This window comes from Pelophylax lessonae (genome assembly GCF_965119305.1).
Source record: "Pelophylax lessonae genome assembly, chromosome: 3".
NCBI classification, from domain to species: domain Eukaryota; kingdom Metazoa; phylum Chordata; class Amphibia; order Anura; family Ranidae; genus Pelophylax; species Pelophylax lessonae.
The window spans coordinates 404,933,515-404,959,289 of record NC_138770.1 but is presented as its reverse complement, the minus strand read 5'-3'; the positions used below and the strand labels follow the sequence as shown (position 1 = coordinate 404,959,289).

Below are 25,775 nucleotides of genomic sequence, written 5' to 3'. Positions count from 1 at the left end.
CAGGGGTTACACTAAAGACTGCATGTTCACAATTCGAAAAACCAGGGTGGCCAGATTTAGCCTGTTCGACTGTGCAAACCTTATAAGGCCTCTTTCACACAGGCAGACCGTTCAGATCCGCCTGTCCGTTATTTTGGCAGATCTGAACGGATGCCCCATGCATCTCTATGGGGCATCGGATGTCAGCGGAGACATGTCCGCTGATATCCGATCCGTCAAATCTGGATGGATGGAGACCCTATTTTCCATCTGTCCAGCAGATCGGATGGGATCGGATGAGAATGGACAGACGGTCCGTTCCCATCCGATTCTCCCATAGAGAACAGCGGGGACCTGACAGCTCTGTCTCCGCACACAGCGCGGAGACAGAGCTGCCATCCACCTGCTCAGCGGGGGATCGGCGGATCGATCCCCCGCTGAGATAAACGGAGTCCGCCGATGGACTCCCTTGTGTGAAAGGGGCCTAATGCTAGTCTAGCAGGAAGTAATTAATTTAGTGGTTGTATTACTACCACCACTGAATGGCAACATTCCCTGTGCCGCCTGCATCTTAGCCAATAACCATACAGTCATCTGTTGTTAAAGTGTACTATAACAACCAATGAGTGTGTGCAAAAAAAGGGGTGCATTTTATCCAAATCCATACCAGACCTTTATTCTAGATGGGGTCGTCTGGTTTGGAATTTTAAAGGACAAAATGAAAAAAAGAAAAAATGTGTGAGGCCCCCAAAATCCAGATCCTTATCCAAGAATGCAGCCTGATAGGAAAGGGATGCTCTGAGAGTGCAATCTTCCCTCCTGAACCATGACAGACTACATGCTCCCAACATGATGAGGGTACCCTGCCAGAAGATCCCCCTGGCAAAGCACCTTGTCCAAATGTTAATAAAGACAATGGCCTTTTCCCTACATCCTTGGCTTGTGAATGTGCTGGTCTGCTAGGGAGAAGTTATTGGAACTTGGAAACCCCCAGATATCCACCCCCTCTATGTGAATGAGCAATGTCGGTACCTAGTACCCACTCATGCATGAACTCAACGAATGTCACAAAGCCCTTTATTAAAAAAATCTTGTTCCACAGTGTAAATCCATCATCAATTGCATCATCCAATGATGTAGATCCATGTCAATCATGATAAATAGTGCCTGCCGATTAGCCAAAAAAAAAAAATAAAGACAACCCACAGATATAATCTGCTATCAACAGTCTCTTTGCTGCAAATGAGATATCCCAGTCCCATAGCTGAATATAGACATAGAAAACGATATGCATATGTGTGCAGCTTCCAAGGTTTGTAATGCTGTATCAGTTCCCATCACTTCACATTGTAATATCTTACATTCATCGAGATGTCATACTTCATAAATCACAGAATAAGAATCCAGCTTTGCAGTATCATAATGCCATATCCCACATGGCAAGGAGACTGAAACCGAACAGTTAAAATGCATCAATGCTTCTTACTTCAATTAGAATCTTCATCAGGAGTTGATAAGTAGGATGCACACTGCAAAAATCATTTATACACACCCAAGGAACTTTGTTGTAAATGTCTGGAGAAGAAACAATGTGATACATTATACCCATCAAAGTACAACTGTGACACGTATATGCAGAACTGTGCAATATTTGGAAATGCTTAAAGCTAAACTTATAAATTCCTTGCAAGTCATCAGTTTAGCATTAACCATGAATGATGGCCCTAGAATTATTGCGCTCAATCCAGCTCAATATTAGCTGAAATGTGTAAAGCAATTGTCTTTTTTGCAGATAGGCATGAAAAGTGTGTCAATGCAGTTATGAGCATGTAAAAGTATTTGTTACTTACATTTTTTTGTGCTTGGCTGAAGGATCAGCGAATAGATGTTTTCTGATGTGTGAATACTCCCCCTAAGCAGTGTTTCATATAAAAAATCAGTTGTTTTTTGGAATACAAAGGTGTTTAGTAATCTTCTTTTTTAATTTTTTTTTTTGTAAAGAGTGTTTGCAAATTGAAAATCATTGTTTGAGTTCCCTTGTTTCTTTAGTCTTAAGAGCTGATGTATAATATGTTTTATCGGGGAAGCAGTGCCTCTTTTTTAGGCTGCAGAACAAAATGTAGCGAGACATTAGGTGTGGTGGTAGTTACTTTTCTTTTTTTTTTTTTTGTTTTAGATGATTTTTTTATTTTTTTTATCATTAGTTCTTTAGTAGTCACTTTTTGTTAGGTGCCTTGCCTATGCGCACAGAACTGTAAAAGGCTTCTTCTTAAGGCTTTACTGTGGGGAAAGCTGGGCAGCCAATGGTTGTAGGGTTGTATGCTTAAAGTGAGTTTTTTTTATTTTTTAAATAACAAACATTTTATACTTACCTCCTCTGTGCAGTTAATTTTGCACAGAGCATCCCGAATCCTTCTCTTCTTTGGTCCCTCGTTGCTGCTCCTAGCCCCCTCCCTCCTATCGAGTGCCCCCACAGCAAGCAGCTTGCTATAGTAGCAACCGAGCCGATCTGCAGCCCTGTGTGTCCATTAAGACATGGAGCTGCCACTCAGCCCAAGCCCTCTCTCACCTGAATGGCTAACTGACCCGCGGGAACCAGTGGCACTGCGGTTGTGTCCCAGCCAATCAGGAGGGAGAGTCCTGGATGGCCGAGGGACTCGTGGACATCGCTGAAGAGAGATGGGGCTCAGGTAAGTATTAGGGGATGCTGGGGCAGCTGCTGCACACAGAAGGCTTTTTATTTGCACTAACATACAATTTTTCAGGACAAGCATTCGGGGTATGTCTCGGTGTATGTCCCCTTCATCATGGTCAAAGCCGTACTGATTTACAAAGGTTTTAGCAGAAAAAAAAACACAAACTCTAAGCCAAAGGAAAAAAAAAGAGAAAACGAAACAAACATAAACAAATGTACCTGGCAATGGTAATAAAACTAGCATAGTTAGTGAGATAAGACAGAGGGAGAGCTATAGACTGGGGGGGTGGCAGTTACAGAGGGGGTCGTAAATCTGTAGAATAGTGAGTAAGGAAACCCCATATCTAAATTTGGGCCATTATTTATTGTGTCAAATAGAAGTATCATTCTTAATTCAAATGTTCGGTAAGTGTATTCATACCTGTTATAATGGGTCTGCCTTGATTTCCTGACTTGTGAATCTTGGGCAGCATGTAGAAGTCCCCAATTTCTGGATTATCCAGGAACACATTGATAATTTCTGAATGGAGGTGGGTTGGTATTGTTTTAATGAGACCTTTTAATTGCTTAGTAAAATCCTGGGTCTGATCATAATCCAGTTTTTTATAGTATGTAATATTTTCCAGCTGCCTCTGGCCCTCTTGTATATATTTGTTTGTGTCCATCACAACGACTGCTCCCCCGTATCTGCTGGTTTGATGGTGATTGCCCAATTTTTGGATTATCGTACAAATCTTGTACAGCTCTTTGCTCCAATGGTGAAAGGTCGTATATAATTTTCTTTTGCTGGGTGGATATCAGGGATGCCACTCGCAGTCTGAAGCTGTCAATATAGGTGTCCAGTTTGGACATCTATAATAACATCCTTGCATACTTGTGGAGGTGTGAATTTGCTGTTCTTTTCTTTTTTTTTTCTTTTATCTGCCTTCTATTGGTTTAAGATACCTTTGATTACTGTGAAAATAAGCCTTAGTCTCCTGAAGAGTTCCTCCATATCTGACAATACCTGTAAATGATCCAATTATTTGGTGGTTGGGCAGAATGTGAGGCCCTTAGAGAGGACTGTTATTTCTGGTTCGGAAAGTTTATGATTTGACAAATTGATAATTCCAAATTCCTCTGTTATATCCACATTTTCAGTCAGGTCAGCATTTACACAAGGGATACCTTGGGATTCTGGAGAATGCATCAAGATAAAAAAAACCTTCTGCCTTTACAACGCCTTTAATGTTTGCTTCTGCCTACCCTCCCCCTCTTGACCCTGTAGAAAGACTCACATTAAAAGGTTAATGTGGCCAAAAGGGATTGGAATTAATCTACCACCAAATACCATAATTTTGACTCAGTTTGCATTGCTGCTCACGTTTGTGTTTGCTTACAAGGGCAGGGATGGTCTTATGAGTGAGAGAAATAAGATACAAATTATAAAAAAAAATATGTAAATAATTGTTAACAAAAATGAAAATACATTACAAATAATTGTGATGGCGGGTAGAAATATAACACTGGACTGCCTAGGCCTGAAATGAAGAAAGCAGGCTGTTTTCAACACTTGTTCACTATGTATGATTCAGAATGGCAACATAATTCTACAAATATAACCTCAACTCCTCAGAGCCTCTCCTTGTGCCATAATCATGCACAATGAGGGGGCGGAGAAGGAAGTGGTGAAAGAAGAAAGAAAGGTGAAGGTGGAGGACTAGAGGAAGGGGGACTCTCTCTTCTCATTGACTGAGACAGCAGTGGGAGCCATTGAATCCCGCTGCTGTCAATTACAGCCAGTGAGCCAATGAGGAGAGAGAGGGGGTGGGGGTCGAGCCACAGCTCCGTGTCTGAATGGACACGCGAAGCAGTGGCTCAGAATTGCACCTGCTTGGGTGCCCCCTTTGCAAGCTGCTTGCTCTGAGGGCACTTGACAGGAGGGAGAGGCCAGGAGCACCAGAGGGGGACCGGAGAAAAGAAGGATACAGGCTTCTCTGTGAAAAAACACTCACAGAGCAGGTAAGTATGACATTTCTTTTTTACATTTTTTGCCTTTAATATCACTTTAAGTAAGACCTTTGTACATGGCTTCTGCCATGTAGCTGTTCTTCCCTCTGTGACTCTGTGGGATCTAAATCTGGTTCCATCTGTGCTATAAAAATGTCATTTGAACCCATTAGACACATTCCTCTCTCTACTACTTCCTACTAGATGGTATTCCTTGTAGCTATCATCTTAGTGAGGTGAGTGTCTGAACTGGTGGTATTATCTTGCCAGGAACTTTTTCTGGGTTTGCAAAGACAATTTAGTGGTGAGGCCTACAAATTCCTTCTTCAATAAGGTAGTGCCCAGTTTTCTTTGCCATCCCTGCCATTTTGCTTGACCAGGGCAGGGACAACCTCACAATGCCCTTGCAATGGGGTCCTCCTACACCGCAAGGCTTAAATAAATGCTTGTTATCTCCAAGGAAATAGGTAGAGAAATAGGATCTATGACTCGTCCTATTCTCCATTCCAGTAGGCTTCAGCACTGTCCTTGTCAACCAAAAACTCTGGCTTATCCAGTCCATCAGCAGTATCATGTACATAACATGACTATCAGGGCGATTTACCCTGCATTGTATGTGAAAGGAGCAAGCGTGCAAACACAGCCATGCATGGCTTAGAGAGGATGCAGCGCTGGACCGACTGCATGGATAGAGGAAGCCTGCTTGAACATACATTATGGTAAGTATTGCTTCCTATTCTAACTCCTCTAGACATAATAAGCATTTTTATTTTAGAACCTGAAGTTAAGCTTTAAAAATGTAAATAAGAAATATTGCATTTTCTGTAAATATGCAATAATTAAATGTGTAAAAATAGGTAGTAGGGGCTGGAAGTGTATTACTGTGGTGCTGTGCAAGCCAGGAATTTTATGATAAATGTGGGAGATGTTGCAGTTAATATTTTCTTGAGTGATCACATCAAAAAACTCAGACTTTCTACAAAAGTTCCATATTCAACCAGGTTTGATTCAGGGACACATTGGTCCCTCCCGCCACTGTATTATGAGCGCTGATGCTATTTTTCTTCTTATCCAGTGTGTTGTGTAAGTTATGCCTAACAACCTATCTGCTGCAACAAACAGTCAGATTCCTCTGCAACCTGTCACAAACATAACACATCCTCCAATCTATGACAGCAGAGGTCAACCTCCTGACTGCCTCTTTTATATATCCCCCTCCATTTGATGCTACCTGCCTTTTCCCCAGTATTGTGAAAGGGTGGGCAACTTTTTACCAAATAAAGTTTCCCATTGCAACTATGCCTCTAGTGCCCTGACTTTAATGAAACAAATATATATTAATATTAACCACTTAAGGATGAAGCCTATTTCTGACACATGTTGTTTACATTGTTTTCTTTGCTAGAAAATTACTTAGAACCCCCAAAAATTATATATTTATTGATAGATAGATAGATAGATAGATAGATAGATAGATAGATAGATAGATAGATAGATAGATAGATAGATAGATAGATAGATAGATAGATAGATAGATAGATAGATAGATAGATAGATAGATAGATAGATAGATAGATAGATAGATAGATAGATAGATAGATAGATAGATAGATAGATAGATAGATAGATAGATAGATAGATAGATAGATAGATAGATAGATAGATAGATAGATAGATAGATAGATAGATAGATAGATAGATAGATAGATAGATTTTTTTTCTTCCAGCAGAGACTCTGGAGAATAAAATGGCGGTCGTTGCAATATTTTTTGTCACACGGTATTTGTGCAGCAATCTTTCAAATGCAATTTTTTTGGAAAAAATACACTTCACTGAATTTAAAAAAAACTAAACGGTAAAGTTAGACCATTTTTTTTTTTTTTGTATATTGTGAAAGATACCAATTTGTAATTACAGAGGAGGACTTTTGCTCGAATTATTGCTCTTGCTCTGACGATCGTAGTGAAACCTCACGTGTGATTTGAACACCGTTTACATTTGCGGGCGCGACTTACGTGAACGTAATTCAAAATTTTTTTTTCTATTTATTTAATTTTTTATTGTTATCAATGTTTCTTTAAAAAAACAAAAAAAAACAAATCTGATCACTTTTATTGCTGTCACAAGGGATGCAAACATTCCTTGTGACAGTAAAATGCAATGAAAGATAGTCTTTATGGAGGGATCTGGGGTCTAAAAGGACCCAAACCCCTCCACTGCACTTAAAAGTATTCAAAACGCCAAAATCTAAATTTTTGAATACTGACACTTTTTTTAAATCAGCGCCGTTGGCAGCTGAGTAAACTGGAAGTGAGGTTGTGACGTCGCTTCCGGGTTATTTTATCGGAGACCCCGATTAAAGCAGAATCCGGCTTCGTTCAGGACTCTTAACCAGTTGGCGGACGTGCCGGCTGGACGCTTGGGTCTCCCGGTGGAACAGTAGACCCGGCCAGAGCGGCCGAAGGCGGCAGGAGGGAGGGGGGAGTCCCCTCCTGCTCCCTGTGATACCGGCCGGGTGGTTGCTGAGCCACATATCGGTTGTTATCATTTAAAAGCCGACCGCCAGCTCTACAAAACAGTACTGGGTTGATGCCTGCAACTGCAGGCATCACCCAAAGTACAACCACTTCTTCAAGCCAACGTAAAGGTACATCGGTTTGCGGGAAATGGTTAATATGAAGACTGACCTATTTCCTTCTCCTCCTCAAAGAAAGCACTGAACCAATACCAACAAAAATAAAATAATATAAACACATGTGAAATTAATTAAAATAATATACTCTAATTTTAATGTCTAATTAAAACTTGTCCTATCTCTCCCTCTTATATTGTGACCTTAGCAAAATGGTTACAAACTGTCAAGTTACTGTCAATATTTGTGGTTATTGTCTCTCAGATAATACATCCTATTAATTTAAAGATAACACCTGCCTTGTCTTTCCCACTTCTAATGCACACTAGCCAAGTTCTGAAACCTGTTTCTGTGTAACCTGTGCACTCACATATCCAAAATATACAATGTTGCAGTGAACAAATACAAAGTGAATCAAAAAGTAAATGAATCTGTATGGCTGCACTTCCAAAAAACCTCTTTATTGAATCCCATGTGACAGGTGGTTAACTGATGGAGCAGGAGACAAGGAGGTAGACGCATGTCACGCAAATATTAGCACTTACTCATTACCCATTGGAACTAGTCACCACAATCACCTATATACTGCTCTAATAAGCCATCATTAGGTTACAGGTGAATTAAACAAATAAAAACAGTAGTCACAAAAGAAAACCTAGCTGCAGTACACGGGACATACATATATATGTGTGTGTATGTGTGTGTATAACCTTGGATAAATGTCCTTGGCTATATAAATAATACAACAGCTCTCAAAATACTACTATTTATAGCAACACATTAAATCATGTGAAGAATATAAAAAGCAAAGGAAAAGAAAAGAAAAGAAAAGAAAAAGGGGAAAAGAAAGAGAAACAAAGTGTAAAGTGGATGAGAAAAAAACAACAAGAACTCAGCGAGGAAGGGTCAACAGGTATTAGTAAGCTGCAGGAGATCTGCTGAGACAAAGAAGGAGAAATGTGTGCTAATAGGCTGCAGGAGACCTGCTGGGACATACAAAATTGAAATGAGTGCTAATAGGCTGCAGGAAAACCTCCTGAGACATAGAGCTTCAATAAAGAGGATTTTTGGAAGTGCAGTCATCTGGAATCATTTGCTTTATGATACACAGCATGTGAGTTGGGCTAGCACCCGACTAGTGTGTGTGAGGATTAACTGAAGCGGCTTTCTTTGAGTCAATGTGAATCAAAGTCTTTTACTTAAAAATATGTAAAAAAACCTGATGCTCTATCTTCCTTTTAGGATCACCATTTCTGAAGTACACTCTAAACAAAAGAAAATCATGTTCCTCACACCAGTGCTCTCCTGAAAACCACAGGAGCCTAACAACGGGTCATTCACTAATGTTTACTGCATGCAATAACATAGTCACATGACTCATTTGCATAAATTACTGCATATAATATGCAATAACATGGTCACGTGACTCATTTGAAAAAATTTTGCATGCATTTATAGTTACAAAAAAAAAAAATAAATAACAATTATGTGGTATTTATTTGCAATTTCTCCCCAAAACACATTATTCTACTCCTGTCGAGTTTGGGGATACCACGTGTGTGAGACTAGATGGATAGAGGGATCCAAATCAATGGAGCACCTTCAGGCATTCAGGCATATGCATATAACTTCCTGACTACATTTCACATTTCTTGGGAATCTGTGCCAGGACAGGAGAAAAATCCACGAAATTACTAAATTTTACAAAGTAGACCCTCCAATGTATTTACTAAGAGACATGGTGGGTCTTTTGAAGATCACATTATTTGACACAAGTTTTTGTAAATTGAAGAAAGAAAATAAAAAAGTATTTTTTTTTACGTAAAGTTGTCAGTTAATAAGATATTTCTAGCACACAACATAAGCATACATAGAATTACACCCCAAAACAAATTCTACAGTTCCTCTCGGGTATGGGGATACCGCATATGTAAGACTTTTTCACAGCCTAGTTGCATAAAGGAGCCCAAAATCCAAGGCACAACTTCAAATTTTCAAGAGGCATAACATGTTGGGACAAATAACATTTTTGGAGGCCCTGGACTGCCAGGACAGTTGAAACACCCACAAAATGACCACATTTGGGAAAGCAAACACCCAAAAGTATTTTTATCAGAGTCTTTTAAATATTTCATTTTTTTGTCAAATTTTTTAGAAAAATGAAGAAAAAAAAACCCAAAATTCATTTTTTACACAAATCTGCCTTGTTAATATTATATTTCTCACACATAGCATAGATATACTAAGAATTATACCCCAAAATACATTTTGCTACTCCTAAATAACACTTGTGAGGTTTTTGAATGTTTGGACAGATGATGTACTCGACACTGAATCTTGCATATAAAAAAATCATCCAATATTGCATCTAAAGAAGTGTACTGCAATATTTGACTCTGTATGAGTGGTCAGGCAATACAGCTTAGTGTAGCTTCATCTATAGCAGTCCATGTGTACCTGAGATGAGACTGAAATAACAGGGTCAGCCTTTCTCATATCTCCAGCCCAGGTCCAACTGAAAGTGAAACAGAGGGCAACAAGGGACAGGAAGAACACAATGGTTGCAGATGTAGATCGAGGGACTTGCAGCAGGAGATGCAGTTTTAAGGCAGCAGGAGAACCATCAGCTCAGGAACAGTAGCCATGCAAAATAGTTTAGTTGAGGTTAAGGAAGCACTCCACTTGCACTGTAGGGCCGGGACATGTGGCTGGTCAGAGCTCTCAGCAGACTTACAGCAGGAACATTCAGCGGGGCGCAGAACTGCGACAGCAGACAGCCAAGCAGACAGGTGAATAGGTCAGGAAGCCAGAATAAGAGACAGCAGTGTGGTCACAGGATTAGCCAGGGTCATTTACAGGTCACACACAGAGTCAGGAATTAGCGACAAGGCAAAGGCAGGATCTGAGATCAGGTCAGGAGTAGGCCGGGTCAGCAACCAAGGGAACACAATGGAAGTACACAGGACACAGGGAACAGCTGATGACCAGTCAGCATTACAGCACAGGCAAAAGCATCCTCAATAGTCCATCTGGTGTCATCATGCACTGTGCGCACACCCATTCGCGTGCGTGCATTTCTGTGTGCATGCGCATTTCTGATAGCTGTTCTGTGGATATTCATGCACACATGCACATTTCTATTAGCTGAACATCTCACAGGACTCCCCTGATATTCTGTTTCTATAAACCAAGCAAGGCTAGCTTTCTGGTACATGACTGTCCTGAGGAATTATATAAAATGCTTTGTGAACTCGCTTGGAAGTACTGGAAGCTGAACTATAAAGTCAACAAAAGAGTACTCATGGTTCCAGAAAATGCAGAGGAAGGCTGGGACCAATGATTCTTAGGAAAGTAGTCAGCAAAATGTGCAGATGGGTCAGTACAGGCAACTGCCAAAGACATGGTCAGAAAACAGGCAAGGGATCCATCCAGATATTAGGCAGAAACATGGCTGATTAACAGGACAGGGTCAGTTCATACAGCAGAGACATTGTCAGTATACAGGCAACAAATCAGCCCAAGCAGCTGAATGTGGTAGATAAACAGTTGAGGGTCTGTTCAGGTGAGAGGCAAAGGCAACACTTAACTGGTGTGGTGGCAGTCATCGGCTCCGGTGACACTGACATTGGTGTGACTAGCAATCAGAAACACTGTTTTTGGCTGCACTGGCTCTAGTGATGTTGTACTGGTGTGGTGGCAATCAGGTACAAGGGCTGCGCCAGTTCTGGTGACACTGGCACTGGTTTGGCTAATGATCAGGCACATTGTTGCTGGTTGCACTGGTCTGGTGACACTGGAACTGGTATGGTTAGTAATTAGGAACCCTGTTGTTGGCTTACAGTGGTCTGGTGACACTGGAACTGATAGAAAAGCAATTGGTAACAATGATGCTAAATGCACTGGTCTGGCAACATTAGGTCTGGTGTGTTGGTAATCAGGAACACTTTTTCTGGCTTACATTAGTCTAGTGACACTGGGACTAGACATGTGCAAGGCGAAAATATTAGTTTTGTTTAGATTCCTTCATCTAGTTATTTTGTTTCGTAAATATGGTTCCTTTATCCAATTCGTATTCAGGATTTGTATTGGGAATTCATATTTGGAATTCGTTCTATGTATTTTTCAAATTTCCTTCAAATTTATAGATTTATTTTCTCGATTGGAAACGTTCGAATTGATGAATTTCGAATCAGACGAATCTAAAATGTTATATTTGAAGGTGGCAGCCGAGTATCCAAACATCTGATTGTTGTAAGTTTATTCAAAATATGCAAAGTGTTCTATACAATAAAAGTAGTATTTTACCTTCATCATTTACTATGTACAATACTGTGCAGACATATTAGCTAGCTGAGAAAAAATATCAAGTACAAATTCTTTTAAATATTTATATTTTACTGGTTTCTTTTTATCAATTTTACACTTGCAAAGTGAACAAACAAACAAAAAATCTTTATCAAATGATTATGACTCTTTTAATCACCTTTGGCCTATCAAAAATAGCATTATTTCGAAATGGTACACTATTAACACACACAGCCGCAAATTCAATAAAACTCCCACTAACGTTTTCAAAAACGTTATTTTCAGCCTTGTTTTTGGTTTGGAGCATGCTCACATGGGCTATCTGCCAGAAATTGACTCTGGAGCTATATTTGCATTTTACACTTTTATTAATATCTTTTTTTCTACTTAACATTTTCACACAGTTTAAAAGCAGTTTAGCTCAAAATCATAACACATCTTTCCCACACATTTTTTTTTTTTTCCTGCCATATTTTGTGATTTTGAAAAAATTAGTCCACCTTTTAGCTGGACTGTTTTTAAGTCCAGTCCTGACATTAGTTGATCTTAATGAATCTCACAGTTGGCGTTATTTTCCGCCCGCCGTTCTTTGAATACCAATTTCAGACTTAAAAATTCGCCGGTTCGCAAAATCCCGCCGAAACGCCAATTCTCCGTACTATGAATCAGGCCCACAGTCTTTGATTTCAAGAAATATGGTTACAGTTTGAATTCGAATACAAATTGCTGTAAAAATCAAGTCAAAATTCAATTTGAATTTCGGAAATTCGGATGCATTTCATTTTATTATTCGTAGAGTTTGGTAAAATGAGTCTGTACTGTAATTTGGGGATTCGGATATATCAGAATCTCTGAATAATGAAAAATTTGTCAAAATATTTTTACGGAACAAAACAAACTGCACATATCTAACTGGGACTAGTTAGCAATCAGTAACACTGAGCCCTACTTACACTTGTCTGTTAACACTGGGACTGGCGTGGCAGCTTTCAGAAACACTGTTGCTACTTTCACTGGTCTGGGGACATTGGTCATGGTGTGGCAAGAATCAGGAACACTGTTGCTGGCTTACACTGGTCTGGTGCCACTGACCCTGGTGTGGCAGTGATCAGGAACAATGTTGCTGGCTTACACTGGTCTGGTGCCACTGACCCTGGTGTGGCAGTGATCAGGAACAATGTTGCTGGCTTACACTGGTCTGGTGACACTGACCCTGATGTGGCAGTGATCAGGAACACTGTTGCTGGCTTACACTGGTCTGGTGACACTGACCCTGATGTGGCAGTGATCAGGAACACTGTTGCTGGTTGCACTGGTCTGGTGAACCTTTACTGGTGTGGCTAATGATCAGGGACACCAAGGCAGCTGCACTAGTCTGGTGACACTGTGTGGATAGTAGTGATCAAGAACACTGGCTGACTCTGGTCACACTGCAAGTATAGTGATCATGGGACACTAGTTGGCTTTGGTGACACTGTGTGGATAGTAGTCTGGACACTGGCTGGCTCTGGTGGCACTGTGTGAATAGTGATCAGGGACACTGACTGGCTCTGGTGACACTGTAAAAACACACTGCTGTCAATCACTGTTGATCAGTGTGTAAGAACACTGGCTACAACATGCAACCTTTGTTTAAGTGTGTGATTGCTATGATTGGTCACAGCGATCAAATGGTAGAGGCAAATTTCATTGGCCTTGTACCCTGTTCTGTGATCTGCTGTGTCCAATGGACACAGCGATTACAGAGCATGCTAATGCACATGCTTTCCATGATACTTCAGTTTGTTGCTAGAGTCCTCAAAAGATGGACTTATTTTGCTCTTATGCAGCTTTTTGGATTGGCTAATCCCCAGCGCTGCCTTCAAGGCAATACCTGGCTGGGCCAAAATTTGCAGGACTAGCCCATAATATGTCGCTCAGGCACTGGGCTTTGCATGTGGCACTCCCCAGACATATAGTGGACTGCTTTGTTCCCATTGAGGATGTTCCAGTGTTTAAGGATCAGGCTGACAAGTGACTGCGAACATTTTTTAACTCCTTCCTGGACAAAGTATACAACCGTTGAGTTACAGAAAATGTTGAGCTTATACTTATGGCTTTACACTAATGTGTTCATGTTAGTGAATATTATTTGTTCCAGGATAAGTCTCACATTTGTTAGTATACAGGGAACTCTTTTGCTTAAATGTTGATCTGCAGAACAACTGTGCAAAAAACAATTGTTGCATATGCCTTTGGACAGGAGATGTCTCTTTGTATGTATGGGGTTGATGTGTTGATTATCCATGCTAATCATATTTAGCATTTTTATGGGGATGATACCCCTACCTTTTTAATCCAGTTTTATATTAAAATTGATGATGTTATAATTGTTTTCAGTGTATTTTTTCCTAAAGGGGGGGGGGGGGGAAGTAACAGCACCTTTAAAGTCCTGTATATCCTTCTTTTCAACTTTTTCAGTTTAAAGCATTAAAAGCCTTTACAGTATTAAACCCAAAACCAAAAATTTAATATATTGCAGCTTACCAATCCTGAGATGTGGTGGCTGCATTCATTTTCTTTTTAGGGTTTTGTTCCCTGTTTTCAATGGTGATCTGGCCAGTGTAAGGGTAACCCCAGAACTCATGGGTTTCAGTAACATTTTGACTGTTGAAGCCAGATTGAAAATTATATTTATTTAGACAAACACGTAGATTGGAAGACATGTTTGGAGAGCAAGTCAATCACATTACATTCTGTTGGCTTAATAATCATTGCTCTATCTGGCTAGGGTTTCTAATACAGTTTTATACATACTAAAGTGGGTGGAACCTAGCTATCTAATTTCTTTAAAGTCACATCTCAGTCTTTGATGACACTCTTTGATATGCGAAATGGACATTTAACATAAATGTGTCACTTCCAAAACTTGTTGGCTAAACAGGTCTTCAAAGGTCGAGATAGCAATCTTAACAGCTGGAGCTGTAAATGGCTTTTAAATACAACAGCTGTTATACAATATGACTTCTCACAAAATATAAATCCAATATATCTGCTTAATCATAAATCCATGTTTGATAATCATAAGTAAATATTTGATAAATAAAATGGCTGCTTCCCTTTTCCTCATCACCAGTAACATGCCTTGTGTATTAGGCTTCATGTACACGGGACGTTGTTAAAAGTCCCTTTGAATGCTGGAATTTTTAGGACGTTTGAAACGTCCGTTCGGTCGCGTTTGTACCCGCGTTTAGCGGCGTTTGCGTTTAGAAGCGTTCCTAGAGGTCAAAAAAATTATTCCCCTTTAAAATGGAAAAACGTGAACGCTAAACGTGGGTCATCGCGTTTGGACGCGTTCGGACGCGTTCAGACGCGTTCGGACGCGTTTGTGCATTTGAAACGCCGGGAAACACACGTTCGAACGCAAATAATTGCGTTCTAAAAATAGTCCCTGAACGCAACTGCCTGCAAATGACTGTAAACGACCTGGTGTACATGGACAGATAAGATAAAATGTAGATGGGTTCAGGGGCTTCTGAAAAAAACGCCCAACTGCTCCTAAACGGCCATTTCCAGCGTCCCGTGTACATGGAGCCTTAGAGTGCCCCAACTTTAAATACAGGAGCACAGGGGGGTACCTTTGGACAGCAGCTAGACATGTGCATGACAAAATTGTATTCATAATTCGTTCTATGTATTTTTTTAATTTAGCAATTTTTTTTCTCAATGCGAAATGTTCGAATTGATAAATTTTGTATTGGTCGAATCGAAAATTTTAGAATTTTTATGATTCGAATGCGGCAGCTGAGTACCCAAACATCTGATTGTTATTTATACACTTTGATCCTGCTTGTATTATCAATACGTTTATTCAAAATATGCAAAGTGTTCTAATTAATAAGAGTAGTATCTAACTTTCAACACTTTACTAAGTAAAATACTGTGCAGAAGTTTAAACTAGCTGAGAAAAAATAATGTTAAGTACAAATTCTTTTTAAATATTTATATTTTACTGGTTTCTTTTTATCAATTTTGCACTTGCAAAGTGAACAATCAAAAGAAAAATCTTTATCAAATGATTTTAATTGACTCTTTAAACCTTTGGCTTAACAAAAACAGCATTATTTCGAAATAGTACAATAATAACACACATGGTCTTGAATTTCCAACAATATCTTTACAGTTTGAATTTGAACGAAATTAGATGTAAAATTTGAGTCAAATTTCAATTAGAATTTCGGAAATTCAGACTAATTTAGTTTCACTATTTGGAGAATTTGGTAAAATTAGTTTGTACTGTAATTCGAGGATTCAGATATATCTGAATGTCAGAATAATGAAAATTCATCCAAATATTTATTCAGGAAGAAACGAACCGTACATGTCTAACAGCAGCATTGTCAGTCTGGGGGGAGGGGGATGTTAAAGGATAAGTTCACCTTTGGGAACATGTTACATGTTTCACCTGTTTTTAGGGTACAATATGGTTAATTTACTAAAAGCAAATAGACATTTCACTTTGCAAGAGAAGTTGCACTTTTGCAAGAGTGTTTTAGAGAGTTTTCCTTAGAGCTTATTAAATAAAATGCAGCTCTGCTTACTTCCATCATCCAATAATGTGGAAGCAAAAATGCTGTTTTTTTATGTGATTGGGTATTCTTTACAAAGTTTACCACAATAATCAAGCTCTGGGGAAAGTTCCCTTGCAAAGTGTATAGCCTATTTGCTATATGTTTGACTCAGTAGGGGGATATCAGACCTCTGCAATGGGATTACTGCTTCTCCACAGAGAGCAAGAGTCCTACTTTGCAGCCACTGGTAGATGAAAGGCTTTTTGTGCTTCAACTGTGAGTGTTTTGGTAAAGAAAAAAAATGTAAAACCTTGAACCACTCATTTTAATGAATCAGGAATGTATTACACTGATTTAAACCTAGGGTTCAACTGGGCTTTAAGGGATTCAAGTGTTTATTTTTTGAGCATCTATGGTCTACAATGTAATCTGCCACTGTGAAGGCACAAATCAGAACAAAAGTAAGACTCATTTTCCTCTCTTACTGACAGCTTAAGGTCCAAATGTAATGCCTTACAGTACCCCTTTTTCATCAGATGTCCGCAGTGTTCCAGGTGGAATGATGGCATAGAAGCCTAGAAAAATGAGCACATACTGTGAGTGCAGGTTGCTGTGACCCCACACCTTGAGGTAGCATAACTATGGCACCCTTCTTTCACAGTTTACTGGTGAAGAGTGGTGTTGATGTCATGTAAGTAATGCTCAGCCCAAAGAAGAGGAGAAGAGGAAGAAGAACATGCAGTATGACATTAACAAATTTGAAAAAAGGTAAGTATTAAAGCAAAAAAAGCATAAGATACAGCTGGTGAAGGCCAAAAGGGGAGTGGGGCATGGGAAGGTGCGTTGATCTAAGGAGAAAGCACCCATTCATAGTCCATGATTGGCTTTCAGATGCTGGCTAGCTCTGCGCTAACTAACACCCCGCAGAGGAAGTGTGTTTTGATAAGTTAAGCTAGCATTCAGGAAGGATTATAAATACAGTTACTTTAAAGCTGGAACTTTCTGACTCTGGTTGGCAAGTTTGGCTGTATTCATGTCAAATCTCAAGAAGGGGCTTCATCTATGAACTTAACACTGTAACCGGTCTGACTCTGGTTGGCAAATTTGGCTGTATTCATGTCAATTCTCAAGAAGGGGCTTCATCTATGAACTTAACACTGTAACTGGTCTGACTCTGGTTGGCAAGTTTGGCTGTATTCATGTCAATTCTCAAGAAGGGGCTTCATCTATGAACTAAACACTGTAACAGGTAAAGAGTATAACAAGCGTAAGCCACTAGAAAAAGAAAAAGGGAATAAAAACAATATTAACCCCTTCACGCCAACGGATTGCAAATATGTGGCCTCGGTGTCAAGGGTTTGTACCAGGGTGATGCCTGCAGCTAGGGGTGATGCCTACCTTCCATCACCCTGGAACCATTGTTTAGAGCTGACAGTTGGCTTTCTTAAAATAACAACTGATGAAGCTAAGGAGCTGCTCGGTTGTTATTACAAGGAGCTGGAGGGGACTCCCCCCTCCTGCCGCCTTCTGGGGCTCGCCCTGATCTACCGTCTCACCGATTTGGCTCTGATCGGGTCTCTGATGTAAAAATCCAGAAATTATGTCATGACATCACTTCGGTTAGTACAGCCTTAAAGGTGCCAGGTTTAAAAAACATTACAGCATTCAAAATAGCCAAACTTTAAGTGCAGAGGAGGGGTTTGGGGACAGCAATAAAAGTGATCACATTTTTTTTTAAAAAGGACAGTGGAAAAATAAATAAAAACAAAATAAATAAGAATTTTTTTTTAAAGGGCCCAGTCCCTCTACGCTCAGCTTCAAAAGCGAATGCATACATAAGTCACGTCCGCATATGTAAACGGTGTTCAAATTGCACATGTGAGGTATCGCCACAATCGTTAGAGTGAGAGCAATAATTGTAGTACAAGACCTCCTCTGTAACTCTTAACAAGTCTTCGTTAAAAATTTTTAATGCGTCGCCCATGAAGATTTTAAAGTACCGTCGTTTGTTGCCATTCCCCTAGTGTGTGCAGTTTTGAATCATGACATGTTAAGTATCTATTTACTCTGCATAACATCATCTTCAACAATATAAAAAAAAAAAAAAATTGTGCTAACTGTTTTGTATTTTTTTAAATTCATGAAAGTGTATTTCTTTTAAACAAATTGCATTTGAAAGACTGCTGCGCAAATACCATGTGACATAAAACATTTCAACTATAGCCATTTTATTCTCTAGGGTCTCTGCTAAAAAATATGTGTAATTTTTGGGGGTTCTAAGTAATTTTCTAGCAAAACAGATTTTTAACTTGAAAGCAACAAATGTCAGAAAAAGCTTAGGCATGAAGGGGTTAAAATCCAAGTAAATAAAAAGACAAAAAATTATGGAGATTGAATGACTGATTCTAATTTATCAATACCCTTAATTTTTAACATGCTTAACCTTGATGAATTCTAGAAATACTATCAATATTATATATGAACATTTATTGATGGATTTACTACTGGCCTTGGCATTCTTACATTGATGAAACATGATATCCATGAAGAAAAAAATAAAATGCTTTGCATGTTAAACATTATAGAACATACATTTTTAAAAACACAAAAAATATGTTAATACTGTAGATGCAAAACCACTGTTTACATATATATAGCATGACACATTCATGTTCAATTATGTCAAGAAGGAAACACAAACAAAACAAAAAAAACAAATTATATTTTCAACAAACCTCAAGGAGAAACAAAAACCTTTTATCTTCCAGAATTCATCTGATTTTCATTTAACAAATTCTAAATAAAATGATAAGCCATAGGTCATTTAAGGAGACCACCTGCATCCAGAATTTTAGATGCCAAAATGTAACTTATTTTCCTTTATGGAGGCTTCAAAAAAAGTTTTTTAATAAAGATATAAATCATTATATTCATATGAAACATTACTACCCTAATTCCATTTTAAGTTTTTATTTTATCTTATTTTATTTTGTATTACTGTTTTTTGTTGTTTTGTTTTTATGCTATGCTTAGATTACGTTATTAGGGTCCATGCACACTGGCTTAAGAAAACGCTGCTTCTAGAGGAGTTTGGCATTTTGCCTGTAGAAGCAGCCTAATGTTATCCTATGTGTCTATACACATTGGGACATTTAGAGGCATATTTTAAGATCTGCATTTAGATGTAGAAATCAAACCTTCTGTTTTGCATTTTTGAGTACATTTTTTCTGGCAAAAAAATAAATGCTAATTGCTCCCAAATGCCTGTATAAACATTCTCTATACGAGTGTTTTTTTCTGGCATTTTTAAGCCCAGTATGCATAGACCCTTAGGTGTTAAATTGTGATGTCACTTAGCAATATGTCATGTGTTTATAATAAGGAGTCTAATAAGTACTTAGAATGCAATTTGTTGAAGTAAATGCTGAAATGTAATTAATTGCCTTTGTTTTGTGTATCTTTTATAAATGAGAATAAAAGAAAAATTCTAATGTTATATAAAGACTCCCAATGTTTCTGCATGGATGGGTTTGTACGTTACTAATATAGAAACTGTGTCTATCTAGTTATGGACATGAGCACTACATATACCCAAAAACATCTTTAAAGTAAAAATGTAGTAGACCCTGCCTTTCTTACCCTCGGAATCTGCCAAGCATACCACATTCACTAAGCTCTGAGGAAAATGGGTGCAACTGCACTTGCAAAGTTCACAGTCTGTTTGCTTTCAGTAAATCAACCCCAATGTTTATAAACCATGTTTAGATGTGATGAATGCAATTTTTGTATCTACCCTGTTTCATTCTTGGGCAAATCAAAGAGAGGTGCTTCAATCTGCACATGATGTCAGTTAAAACAACCTTGTACCAAACCCTTCCAGCACCACACTGGTTTTTTTTACCGTTGTCAGGAGTACATAGCTAAAGGTGACACCATCAACAGCAAGCAGAAGAGAAAGCCAACACTCAACCAATTGACCTCAGGTCAAAAAAGGTCATTTTGCAAACCTAAATATATATATATATATATATATATATATATATATAGTCAAACAATAAAAAATTTAAAACATATTCATTCTTTAAGTGGGTTGAGGTGTATTATAGAAATAATTAATCAAAGGGCAAAAAGAGCAGGTAAGACACTATGGTATTAAGGCCCCTGGGAGCCATCGTTTGCAGTGTATAAAGCCAATAAGACTCACTTTGTAGTAATAACTGATTTCTATCACCTCTACAGGCAAAAAGTGGCACATGATTCATCACCATACCCCAGAGATAATGGGTCTGGTGGAGTGCTTGTATACTGTACAGCTAATGGTTTATCAGATAGGTTTCTGCAGACGGCTCTGAGGGGTCATTCTAATGTCATTGCGGTGTTTCTTTTTAAGAAACACCTAAAGTGACCAATAGTTTTTTTCACATACGGAAGAACGTTTCAGGTTATAGTTGCTTAGTCACTGTAACAAATAAATTATTTATGTATATCTCATTATATACATCCAGAATGTAGGTGAGAAAAGAAAGAACCACAGATTAGAGCACAACAGATGTTACATTTGCAACACCTGTAGAAGCCCTTCCTCTCGGAAATTGTGCATACACTTTTTTTATGTTTGTCATTTGGGTCAGCACATACCAACACATCCTTCAGGTTGCAACTCCTTTGTGAAGTGTGCCCTGGCGTTTGTTTTACTTCATAGTATAACTTTTGATCACTCCTCAAGATATAGGAATGTCTATTTACAATTTTTTTGACACTGCCAGCGAGGAAGTGATGAACCTGTTTAGATGGAATTCTGCTGCATCCTAATTCCTTGAGAACCTTTGTATGTATTTTCTGCGTAGCAGTTATTAAGGTCCTTACTATTACATTCCTAGGGAAACCTCGCTCTAAAAATCTCTGTTTCATTTTTTTCAATCTGAATATCATGATCAACAGTTTGTGATCATATGTCTGGGATGGGCACTTGTAAATTGCAATAGAGTTTTTCTATTTGTGGGTTTAAAATACAGGTTGACTAAGAAAGCTCTGGGAAAGCACAATGAAGGACAAAATAGAGTTTATATACTGGACAAAGTCTTCAAATTCTTGTTCCCACCCCTTCCAGATGACAAAAATGTCATTCATATATCGCAGTCATGTGTGTCCATGGATCTGAAACAATACTGAGGGGTAAATGTACTTCTCTTTGAGAAAACCTATGAAGAGATTCGCAAAGGCTGGGGTAACCAAACTGCCCATGACTGTGCCACTATATTGTCTCCCCAATGTGTTTTCCAATTTGAAGAAATAGTTTTCCAGTATCACTTCTAAGCCCTGCAAAATAAATTCAGAAGGCAAATTAGAATCATCAAACACGTTTCACAGCTTGTATGCCTGATTGATTGGGAATATTGGTATAGAATGCTATGATATCCATGCTAGCAAGAAAATAATTTCTGTTGCAAATCTAAGTTACTGATGTGCTTCAAAAAATAATTTGTGTCCTTCAAATAAGAAGGGAGAGTCACTACCAGAGGTTGTAAGTGGCTATCAATGAATTTAGCCAGTGGTTGAGTGATACTATTAGAACCCAAGATGATTAGGTGGTATTTTCAAGATGCACAGCCCTTGTGAATCTTGGGCAATCTATATACAGCTGGAATGGTAGAAAATACCATTCTGCCACCTGTTCTGATATCTATTAATTAGCAACAGCCAACATCTAAGGCCTACATTTATTTAAAAAAACAAGGTTGAGTGGTTGAGCCCTGGCTCTCTTCTGTTAATTAAAATAACCTGACAAGTAAAAATACATTGTTTCTTTAAATAAAGCTTACATATAGTTACATAGTTAGTCTGGTTGAAAAAAGACACAAACCAATAGAAGGAAAAAAATTATACACTCCTATATACACAATTATATACCCACATTTGATCGGAAGATTTATTCCCAATATAGCATGATTCAATTTACTCCTGAGTTGGGAAAAAAATCCTCCCTGATCTCCCAAGAGGCAATCAGATATTCCCTGGAGCAAATGTTCCTAAGCAAAAACAAAACTCTTAATTTTTAATTTTTTAATTATTAATGTTTAATATGTAACGTGAAAATAAAGGCTACATTTGGTGGAATTTAAAGGAGGAGTGTGGGAAATATAAACAAAGAAGTGCTCACTTCTATGGCTGCAGCATCTCTATGATGCTTCAGCTTTTCCTCATTGGCTCTAAGCATTGGAACTAAGAGATCACATAACCACTGTTTGCTCAGTTCTTGGGCCCACTCACCCCTCCAGGCAGGAAAGTGGGCAGGAGCAGCTGGCTCAAGCTCTCAGCGGTGCACTGAGAGTCTGAGTCAACTGCCAGTCAGACATCTGGGTGGATCCCAACATTATTCTCAGGATACACCCAGAGACTGGTGCAGCACTGTGACATCATCCGTCAGCTTTAGCTAAATCTTGGTCACAGCAGTGCAAAAGTACGTGGACTCCTGTGACTCACATGAGAAGTATGACCACACAAGCTTTGACCATACTTCTCATTTAAAATGGAAGTAAATGCTACATATATGTCTGCTTAAAAATACCCCCCCCCCTCCCTACCTATGCTGTTAACTGCTGATAAAAAAATATATATTTGTAAGTACCTTTTTAAATTCTCTCCATTGCATCCACATGATGTAAAACCTTTGGCTCCCCTGTGTCCAAAAGTGTGCACAAGGGCTGTGCCTTGGCACACCCTAATCACCCTGTGCGGTGCAGATTGCCCCTGCTGCCCAGGACCCCCCGTGTCCCCGCCTTCTTCTGCTTGCTCACCTCCTCTCCTCTTCCACGGGGTGCTGTGGAAGATGTTTCCGAATGGAGAGTCTGGGAATTTGACAGTAAATATGTAATTAACTGGTCCCTTCCTATTCTGAATGAACACAGTGAGTTATTGGTACCCATCACTCACTGTGTTCATTCATAACTGAAGCATAGTAAAATGTGCTTCAGTTTGTGTATGAACAGGAAGCTGCTCAGCACAGAGCACTTCTCATTCATTCACTGGCCAGTGCAGCTGAGGCTGCAGAGAAAGGGACTGGGAAATCTCTGTCCTCAATCCCATTCTCTGTCTCAAATGTGAGACATTGACCCCTGATATTTCAACAAAGTCCCCAACAGGGCTCCTAAAAGATATAGGGATGGAGGCACATTAGTATATGTAGCCGCATATAAAGTCCCAACCTTTCTCTTTTATGCAGATTAACCAGGGATGGAGGTGTGCCACCACAGGTGATATTCCCAATGATAGTTTTATGTTGTAGCTATCTAGGGGGCTGGCCCAACTTTATTTACATTTTCTTTGGGTCCATAATACTTTAATATCTAGCCATATGGCTATCATTCTCACTGGTACATCTGATGTGATTTTGCCTGGCAATGCTAGTCTGCCCCCTTCTGATTGTGGATGGGTGGGGGACTGGTTCTGTTCTATCCTGGGAACTGCAAGGTGCTCCGGCCACCCTCCCCCCTCCTCATCCTCTTGATGAAGCAGTGGGGGCGGGCTGTGGTCGCAGCACATCAGCGCCACACCCTTTCCTTGCCAGACATGATGTCACCATGAGGGTGTTGTTGCACGGTATGTGAATGACCAGCAGCCTTCATTGCAGGAGGGAGTTATTTGGCACCAAACGCCTGATCGGTATTAGCTGATAGGGTTATGACGCACTCCTCCCTTTAGAACAGCTGTCTGCTGGGAGCTTCTCTGATGCATGCTGAAGGGGCATATCTTTGCCCTCCTTGTGTGTGGACTGCAATTTCTCTGGGCACATTTGGTTCCTATCTCTACACATGACTGCTTCTTTTCTGTGCCTTGATTTGTTGGGCACAGATTTTCCCTTTTTCTCTTTTTTTCACACTTTATTCCGATTTTTAGGTTTTCATTTCTATCTGCACCACCGTGGACATGGGTGCACAATGTTGGCACTCTTCTTTTGCATTCTCATCATCACCTGGCTTTGGAATCTAATTAAAGCCTCACTATACAAAGTAGGTTGCTTTGTCAATCATATACTGTTTTTTAATCATACTCCAAAATAAATACTTCTTATAGAGTTTTACTTGGATGGTCAGTTGAGGCATTAGTGTTCCTTCTATGGAGATTGGCACTCTTCTCTGCAATCCTTATAAGTAGAGTTGAGCGGACACCTGGATGTCCGTGTTCGGCGGGTTCGGCCGAACTTTAAAAAAAAGTCCGGGTCCGTGTCCCGGACTTTTGCCGAACTTTTCCCGGACACCGAACCCCATTGAAGTCAATGGGGACCCGAACTTTCAGGCACTAAAATGGCTCTAAAACACCAATGGAAAGGGCTAGACTGCTGCAAATGGCAGCAAAACGTAGTTAAGAGCATGGCAAGTGCTCTGCAAACAAATGTGGATAGGGAAATAACTTAAAACAACAAAAAAAAAAACAGAAAAATAAAACAATGTTCTTTATCTCTGAAGGACGAGGCCCATATGGAGTAGGAGGGAGGTTGAGGTGGTGGTGGAGTCATAGGCGTGTGCACAGGGTGTGCCGGGTGTACCTGGGCACACCCTAATCACCTAGGGCACATAGCATTATCGCTCTGTTTGCCAGTGAGGAGATGGGAAAGATCTCCTTCGGACCTGCTCTGCTCTATTTCTCTTTACCAGCAGGGAGAGTAATGTATCGGGGCCATGTACATGTAGGCAAACACATGCATGTGGATTTAATATAATATAATGCAATAGGCTGCGCACACCTATGGGCGGTGTAGGTGGAAGCGGCGGTGGAGGAGGACCAGGGCCGGATTAAGAGCATCATGGGCTTGGTGCTGAGGATTTTGAAGGGCCTTAAGGGCCGTGCCTTGGCATGCACCCAGAGGAGGAAGGGTGCAGCCATGCATGCCTAATTCAACATGGGATGCTGTCTCTGAAGCCCATAAACACATCCATGCATCGGCAACTGTCCCTCCTTGTCCGGCCTTCGTGCTGTGTGGGGAGGTTCTGAGGGAGCTGCCTGGGGAAGCGAGCATAGAAGCCAGACTTCGGTGTTTACAAGTGACAGAAGAGCGGTAACAGTGAATATGGCCAACCCGGGGCCTATATAAAGGTAGGGGCCTGGACCTGCAGTTCCAATAGCCCCTACGTTAATCTGGCCCTGAGGAGGACGAGGTAGCCAACACTGCTTCTTTTCACAAATTTTAAATGAGGGTACACCCCAAAAGAGTGAGAAAGAGCAAAAATGGAACAATGGCTGGGTAAGGTCGTTATCCATCACTATTCTGCACAAGGTACGGAAAAGTCCTGTGGGATCCATGCCTGGTTCATTTTAATGAACGTGAGCTTGTCCACATTGTCTCTGGACAGGCGGCTGCGCTTGTCTGTGATAACGCCCCCAGCCGTGCTAAATACCCGTTCAGATAATACACTGGCTGCAGGGCACGCCAGCACCTCCAAGGCGTAAAGGGCAAGCTCAGGCCATGTGCCCAACTATGAGACCCAGAAGTTGAAGGGGGCAGACCCGTCATTCAGTACGTCTAGGCGTGTGCACACATACTGCTCCACCATGTTGGTGAAATGCTGCCTCCTGCTAAGACGTTCCATATGAGCTGCTGGTGCTGCTGTTTGTTGTGGCGTGCTGA

The 25,775-nt window shown here is 39.9% G+C and overlaps 1 protein-coding gene across 2 annotated transcripts in view; it reads left to right on the top strand.

The window, feature by feature from the left end:
- COL10A1 (collagen type X alpha 1 chain) overlaps nucleotides 1–25,775 on the top strand; it is a 149,114-nt gene that overhangs the window by 110,486 nt on the left and 12,853 nt on the right. The window lies entirely within an intron of this gene.